Genomic DNA, 8,748 nt, shown 5'->3' with positions numbered 1-8,748 from the left:
CTCGAGGCCTGCGCCCGGGAGTGAGGAGCCTGCGGAGCTACGGGGGTTCAAGGATCCCTCCCGTAGCGTCTCATCCCATAACAGGAATGGGGGGATCCCACTGACGGGGCTTTGGAGACCGTGGCTGAGAACAGGATTTCCCCATCCCTCCCCGTTCTGAGAGGCATGGAGAGGGCTATGCTCAAATCCCCGCAGGGATACAAGGGCACAGGAATACAGAGGCCTCCTGGAGACTGGCATATGGCGCTCCATCTCCCCAGGAACAGGCGTCCAGGGTTGTGGCCCCTTCCTTGGAAAAAAAGGTGCCCCTGATTATGCATGGTATTTATATTTAGGAGCTCCTAGAGACCCTCTCTGAAATTGTGCATGTGCACAGAGAGAAAGAGTCCCTGGCCCAAAGAGCTTAGAGTCTAGGTAGACAAGATAAACAAAGAGTGGGAATGGAAACAGATGCTGCAGGGACTCTGTGCCTTGGATCATCATCTGGTGCAATTGTGGTGGGAATCAGAGCTGTCTCTTTTGGACAGATCCAACAGTGTAACAGTGTTCAGGGACCAGTTCCCTTCCTTCAGACATCACGAGGGAATGAGAACTGAATTTGCAGCAGGGATAAAGCTCAATAGGTAGTAGACAGGAATAGACCATAGAATGCTTTTAAGCTTTACCTCATTCTCTGATCTGAAGGTGGTTAATGTCATCTGCTGAAATTGCTATAGGAGCTTAAAGAAGAAGATACCCAGAACCAAATGTGAGGAATTTCTGTAATATTGTTATGAAAAAAATACGTGACTCGTGTCTCAACTCACTTTGTATTGTTACCCACTGGATATGAGGCGATTAATTTATTTCTTGGAACAGGAATCTTGGTAAGATTAATGTACAGTTGGCATGTCTGGGTTGGTATGAATTAATTAGCATACCACATATGTATTGAGTTTCCTTGGAGATACAATGGAAGACCAAGGACCAGATATTAATTTCTAATAACTGTCAGACAAGGTGACTCAGAACATATGAAAACAGCGTGACTACAGCTTGAAACAAATACAGGAGATAAGAACAGAAAGAGGCATTATGATAATTTAGTCTGACCTTGTCTCAGGCATAATATAGGCCAAAGAAACTCATCCAGTAAACTCTGCATGAAGACCATAACATCTGTTTGAACTATAGCATATCTTTTTAGAAAGATATCCAGTCCTGATGTAAAGACTTCAAGCTATGGAGAATCCACCATATCCCTTGGTAAGTTGTTTCAGTGGTTAATTACCCCCAGTGCTATCTATTTGCACCTTATTTCTAGTCTCAATTTTCAGTTTCCAACCATTGCATCTCATGCTTTTTTGTGATAAAGAGCCATCTACTATCAGAAATATTTTCCCCAAGTAGGTATTTGTAGCCTGTGACCAAGGCCTGGTCTACACTGGGGGGGGCGGGGGGGGGGGGGCGGAATCGATCTAACATACGCAACTTCAGCTACGAGAATAGAGTAGCTGAAGTCAACATATCTTAGATCGACTTAGAATCACTTCGCGTCCTCGCGGGGCGGGATTGACGGGCGCTGCTCCCCCGTCGACTCCGCTTCCGCCTCTCGCCATGGTGGAGTTCCAGAGTCAACAGCAGAGCGATTGGGGATTGATTTATTGCATCTACACTAGACACAATAAATCGATCCCCATTAGATTGATCACTACCCGCTGATCCGGTAGTGTAGACGTGGCCCAAGTCACCTCTCAACTTTCTCTTTGGTAAACAAAATAGATCAAGCTTAAGTCTATTACTATAAAGCATGTTTTCCAGAGCTCAAATAATTGCAGCTCTTTTCTCTACCCTTCCAATTTTTCAACACATTTTTTTACATGTGGGCACCAGACTTGGACTCAGTATTCCAGTAATGGTCTCACTAAAGCTGTTGTACAAATATAATACTACCTTCCTAATCCTACTTGATCTTTTCTTGATTATACATCCAAAGGTACCATTCGCCCTCTGAGCCACAACGTCACACTGGGAGCTCATGTTCAATTGGTTATCTACCATGACTCCTAAATCCTTTCCATTGTCAGTGTATTCTAGGATACAGTTCTCCATTTTGCATTTATGACCTACATTTTTTGTTCCTAGATGTATGACCTTGTATTAGATTTTATTAAAATGCATGTTGTTCAAATGAACTCACCTTACCAAGAAATTTAAATCAACCTATATAAGTGACCTGTCTCTATCATTATTTGCCACTCCACCAATTTGTGTGTCATCCTCAAATTTCACCAGGAATGATTTTATGTATTCTTGTAGATTATTGATCAAGACATTGAATATCTTTGGGCAGAGAACAAATTACTGCAGGACCCCACTAGAAATACTCACACTGGATTACAATTCTTCATTTACAATTGCTTTTTGGCAATCTTCATATTAACCAATTTTAACCCTTTTAATATGGGCTACCTTGATTTTGTATAGTGCTATTTTTTTATTAGAATGTCATACAGGACTAAGTCAAAGGCCTTTCAGAAGTCTATTGTGTGAACAGTTCTTTTTATCAACCAAACGTGTAATCTAAATTAAAATTATAACAAGTTGGTTCGACAAAGGACTATTTTTGATAAAAATGCTATGTCTTTTAATTCTTTACTGATTGGGTCCCAAATCATCCTTTCCATGATTTTGTCAGGCTAACCAGCCTATTACCTTGGTCAATGTGTTAGCCCCTTTTAAATACTGAGATTACTTTAGCTTTTTTTTCTAGTCCTCTGGAACTTCAGTGTCTCAAGATTTGTTAAAAATCAGAAACAGTGTTTCAGAATGCTCCTCAGTCAATTCTTTCAATACTCTTGAGTGCAAGTTATCTGGTCAAGCAGACAAAACAATATTTAACTGTAATAGTTGGTGTTTAACATCCTCCCTAGTTACTGATGGAATAGAAAGTATTTCATTATCATTGGAAATATTAATACATCATCTTGCTTTTTTCTAAATACAGAACAGAAATATTTATTGAATACTCATGTCTTTTCTACATCACAATTGACACTTTTACCATGCTTATCTAATATTGAATATATGCCGTTATTAGGATTTAATTTGTTCCTGATATATTTAAATAATTTCTTCTTATTGTCCTTAATCCTAGTGGCCATTGGGTTTTCATTTACACCTTTAGTCTGCCTTATTAATTGTCCACATTTCCTAACTGTTAATTTGTTGTCCTTACCATCAGCTTTCACATTTTTCCATTTTTTATATCTTGATTTTTTTAAATTATTGCTGCTTGTGACAATCAGGCTCCAGACACTCCCAGCAGAGAACAGTGGGTCTGAATCCCAAAGAATAAGCAATTGAATCAACTGGTTGTACACAATGTTATTGAGTAGAAATAGATGCCAAGTAAAGTCTTTTATGAAAGCTTTAATTGTTCTGAACTTGATGGTCATTAGGAGGAGATATGTATAGAGGTTATGGTTATGAATGGATGCATGCATATAAGTGTAGAACATTGTAATTGTAACTAGGATGCAACCGTGGCATCACCTCACAACAGGCTGTGAAATAATCAGTCAGGGAAGGTCACCTCCCAAGAGAATTGTTTATATAAAACTAACTGCAAGCTCCAGACATTGTACAACATAGGGAAAGACAATGGTGGACCATTAAATTTTACGGCATTGAAACTGAAAAGAAAACCAAGAAAAGAAAACTTAAAATGCTACAGTGGCACAGCTGTGCTGCTGCAATGTAGACACTACCCTACACTGATGGGAGGGGTTCTCCCATCGGCATAGGTAATCCACCTCTCCAAGAAGAGATAGCTAGGTCAACAGAATCTGCCAACCTAGTGCTGACTACACTGGGGATTAGGCTGGTTTAACTATGTTGCTCAGGGGGTGTGGATTTTTCACACCCTGGAGTCAAGTAATTAAGATGACTTAATTTTCTACTGTGGCCAGGCCCCAATCTTGGAAAACTAAAGCTTGATCTACACTAGAACATTGTCAGCTTAACTGCATCACTCAGGGGTATGAAAAATCATACCCCCCAAGAGGCATAGTTAAGACGGCCTAACCCCTCAGTGTAGACAACACTAGGTTGATCGAAGAAGTCTTTCATTGACCTCACAATCCCCCTCTCAGGGAGGTGAATTAACTACAGCGACAGGAGGACCCCTCCCATCAGCACAGGTAATGTCTACACTGAAACACTATAGCAGCACAGAAGTGGGAGAAGGGGTTAATTTTTCAAAGTGCTTTTTATTCAGGTCATCCATTCAGCTGGTCAGCTGCAGATTAGAACATGGTTAATTCACACTAATGGCAAAGAAATTCACTGAAAATTACTGAATGTTGTGAATTAGCAGGTAAGTACATAAACAAAATAAAGGTTGATGTATCACAAAATGTGCTTAGTTCATTTATTTTGACAATGGCAGTTTGGTTTTAATTATGTACATCATAATGCTCTAGTAAATGTTCTGTTGTGTTGTTTGTAAAATGAATTAAATCTTAGTAATGTGACAGCTCATGACATCCTCTGCATTTAAATCTTTCCTGAGAGGTGGAGAGATGGACAGTTTTTTTGGCAATTCAGCGAAGTGCAGATTAGTGAGATTCAACCATTGTTACATTTGTTATCTTTTGAATTGCCTGATACATGTGCATTTGGGAAAGAGCTACTGAACTGAACACAGGCAATGATTGTTGGTTGGAATGTTGTCAGTTTACAACAGACACATCACAAGATTTGACAATGTCTTTCCTCCTGGAATCAGAAGTGCTGGGAGTCAATGAGTTTTCCAGCCCATATTTGCAGTCTCAATGGTCCTGATTTGCCATTCACACTATTTGTAGCCTTCTACACACACTTTGCGCACATTGCGCCAGATCCACACCTGGAGTAGTATGGAGCTACACTACGTTTGGATTTGTCCTAGTGAGTGCAAAGTGGATATTAAAATGTTATCACTGGGATGAGTGGAGAATTCTGATTTGGTAGCATTTTACCCCTCTTTGCACACATGTAAATGACAATACGAGGTCCAAGGTAGTGTATAGTTAGGCACAAAAGGTTCATGTAGTCAATATAGAATATAGTTCCAGATAAGCCTCTGCACATTTGGAAACTTATCTGACACAGGCCTGAAGTTCACCTATTCATAATGGGAGTTCATGCAAAGCTGTATAGGGGCTTCTCCTTCCTGTCTGATCTCTTGGCACATGTCTAGTTCAATCTTTGCTGTTGCAACATGAAGGAAGTATCTCTGCCAGGCCCAAGACTTTCTGCTTTACCTTGTTCCACTCTCCCTGGGGCACTCTCTGCTTAAGCACCCAACAACAGCTAGAGTTGCTGGTGAGAGTCCCATAGTTAGGAATCAATGTGTTCCCAGATCTGAGCCCTGCCCTACCCTGGGTCCCCTGGGTCTGACCAAAAATAGCAAATATCATAGGGGGCAGCATGTGAGAGAGCTCTTTGAAAAATTGTTTGATGGGAAGTTCTCTGCAGAAATGAAAAGCTACATAAAGAGTTTCAAGAGTATTCATCCACCTCATTCTGAAATACAAATATTTTTTCATGCTAATAAAATCCAGATATAGGCTCAGTGTCACCCATAAGCAACACAACTGCTTACAACTCCATGCTCTTGTGAAGGGTGAAGGTAACCTCGGCAAAGCATGGCTATTCTCATGACAGAAAAAGGAAAATTATTGCAGAGATTACTTTAGAGTCTCTCAAAAGCAACTTACAGCTTGATCTCCCTTCACTTCCACTAGCAGTTTGGGGCTCTGCAAATCATAAGGTCAACTAAGGAATCCTGCCTAACAAACAGTGTGATGTAATGCAACAGTTAAAGGGTCAAGAAAGACCTTGTGTTGCTTGTAACTTGAAAAAGCAAAATATGCTTCCCTGCCCCACAACAAAACCATTGAAACAGGAACTGGTTCTCTCTCTCTTCACTATTGCCCCATCCAGGAAGATAGTGCAACAGGGGAGGGTGGTATAGTCGATGAGGAATCTTGCCTGGGTCCTGTCTGCTCTGGATCAGTTTTGAACCATGGCATGAATTCCTCAATGTATCATCACAATTCTTGGGCTGCTGGAGATTGCTTTGGCTCCCAATGCCAGTTAGGGCAGCTCTGAGGTGCCATGACCCTATGGATATTGAAGCAGCGGGGAATAGCAAAGGCATAGGGGATGCCTGGCCACATCTTCTAGCTCTGGGCTCTCATGGCGAGCAGGGGTTCTGTATGTACCAGGAAGAACCTCCCTTTGCTACGGATAGTCTTGAGGTGAGCACTGGATAGGTGTGGCATCTGCAGTGCAATCAGTGCCTCTTCCAACAGTAGACACAGTGCTGGAATTGTAGAAATAAACCATTCAGAATCCTGCAGTTTGATCAGCACATACTGCAATCTTTAGAAATGCCCATAAATAAGAGTTGACAGGGAGAGGTTGAGCTTGCTGGCTACAGCAAATTTCTAAGCATTCCTTAAACAATGGTGAGCTGGAAAAAAGGCTTTGATGATGACTGCAGGAAACACCAATGTATATGCGATACAATGGCTTTAAACAAAAACATGAAAGCATTGCTTGTTAATCAACAACATAAATATACACCTCACCCTCAGCAGAGAGCTGCAGGGAAAGGGAAAGGTGATAGCTAGAGTAAGGTAGATATCATAAAAGAAAATTGTGTAGTGAGATGTCAAGGGATTCAAACCATAAATGACAGGTTTCAGAGGAACAGCCGTGTTAGTCTGAATTTATTTAGATTGTAAGAACTTTGGGACAAAGGCTGATTTTTGCTATATGTATGTACTGTGCCACGCACAATGGGTCCTCATCTGTGCTGGGTCCTTGAGGTGCTACTATTCATAGATTATAAGGCCAGAAGGGACCATGGTGATCTACTCCAGTGGTTCTCAACCTTTTTGGCCTCAGGGTCCATTTATAAATGTTTATGGCCTGTTGCAACCCATAAATAGTCTGTGGGTGGAGGCCCTGGACTAGTTTCAGTCAGATCCTGCCCCACTGGGGGATTGGGTCATGTCTGGCACTCACCCCACAGTAATGGCTCCTGCAGCTTCTATGCTGTGGGCCTGGCTGGGCTTGGCTCTCCACTCTGGGTGTTGCAGCCTCCCGGGTTGCATTGCCACCTGCCCCCGTGACTGGACCAAATTTGCATGAGTGGAGTTGTGACCTGGCTCATGGGGTTGCAGTGCCACTCACTCAAATTTGGCCTACCTTGGACTCCCATCATCATGACGGCTGGGCCAAACCTGAGTGGTTCTGGGACCCCAGAGTTTACAGTGCCTGAAGCAGGAAGGCAAGCCTAGCCAGCCCCATGGGACAGGAGCCTCAGGAGCTGCCAACAGCCACACAACCCTTTGAATCATTCTGGCAATCCAATTTTGGGTCCTGACTCCTGACCCATGTGTTGAGAAACCCTGATTTCGTCTGACCTCCTGTTTATCAAAGGCCATAGAACTTCTGCAGAGTAATTAATAGAACATATCTTTTAAAAAATCCAATTTTGACTTAAAAATTGTCAATGAGGGAGAATCCACCCCAAGCCTTAGTAAATTGTTCCAGTGATTAATTACTCTCACCATTAAAAATGTATGCCTTATTTCCAGTCTGAATTTGTCTAGCTTCAGATTCCAGCCATTGAATTGTCTTATATCATTCTCTGCTAGATTGAAGAGCGCATGGTTAAATAATTGTTTCCTATGTAGTTACTTATAGATTGTAATCAAGTCACCCGTTAGCTTTCTCTTTGTTCAACTAAATAAATTGAGCTCCTTGCGTCTGTCACTATAAGGCATGTTTTCTAATCATTTAATCATTCTCATGACTCTTTTCTGAACCCTCTCCAATTTATCAATATGCTTCTTGAATTATTGACACCAGAACTAGACACAGTATTCCAGCAGTTATTAATATAATGTATTGTTATAATATACTAATGATGAATACTAATAGTAAAGAATTATTACATCGAATTTAATGATCCCTTTTGAGAATTTGTAGGAAATCCAGGACATACACATTACAACTTCTAGTAAAATTTTGTGAGCCTACAACTTTTCTGCACAATTTGGGGAGATTCTCTGCTTGTTTAAATCAGCATAGTTCCACTGACTTCTGTATAACTATGTCAATATATATCAGCTGAGAATATGACCCATAATCTTTAACTAACACGCCAACAAGCATATTTTGCTTTTTTGTTGTGAGTGCTCATTACTGAAGAAAAGACCTTGCTTACTGTAACCATGTTTTTCTTCTGCTTAGTCATTCCACCAGCAAACACTGTGTTTGCTCTGATGAGCTTAACAAGAGTAAAAAAGTAGTAAAAAAACATTTTTGTCTCTAAAGTAAGTAGATATGACTCTGAACATACACAAGGTTGAGATCTGTGGAGAAAGACGGTACCATTTTACATAGTTTTTTTACAGAGTAGAACTTACCCATCTGTCTAAGTTTTTATACTGTGCTTATCACTAGTATCTGAACACTTTAAGAGTCAAGGAGGACTTGTGGCACCTTAGAGACTCACAAATTTATTTGAGCATAAGCTTTCGTGAGTGACAGCTCACTTCATCGGATGCACGAAAGCTGATGCTCCAAATAAATTTGTTAGTCTCTAAGGTGCCACAAGTCCTCCTTTTCTTTTTGTGGATACAGACTAACATGGCTGCTACTCTAAAACCTGACTTTAAGAGTCAGATATTCAAGAGATTAGCCCCAACA

The sequence above is a fragment of the Caretta caretta genome, chromosome 15 (assembly GCF_965140235.1).
Source record: "Caretta caretta isolate rCarCar2 chromosome 15, rCarCar1.hap1, whole genome shotgun sequence".
Classification (NCBI taxonomy): domain Eukaryota; kingdom Metazoa; phylum Chordata; order Testudines; family Cheloniidae; genus Caretta; species Caretta caretta.
The sequence above is the reverse complement of the archived record's forward strand: the minus strand, read 5'-3'. Positions refer to the sequence as shown.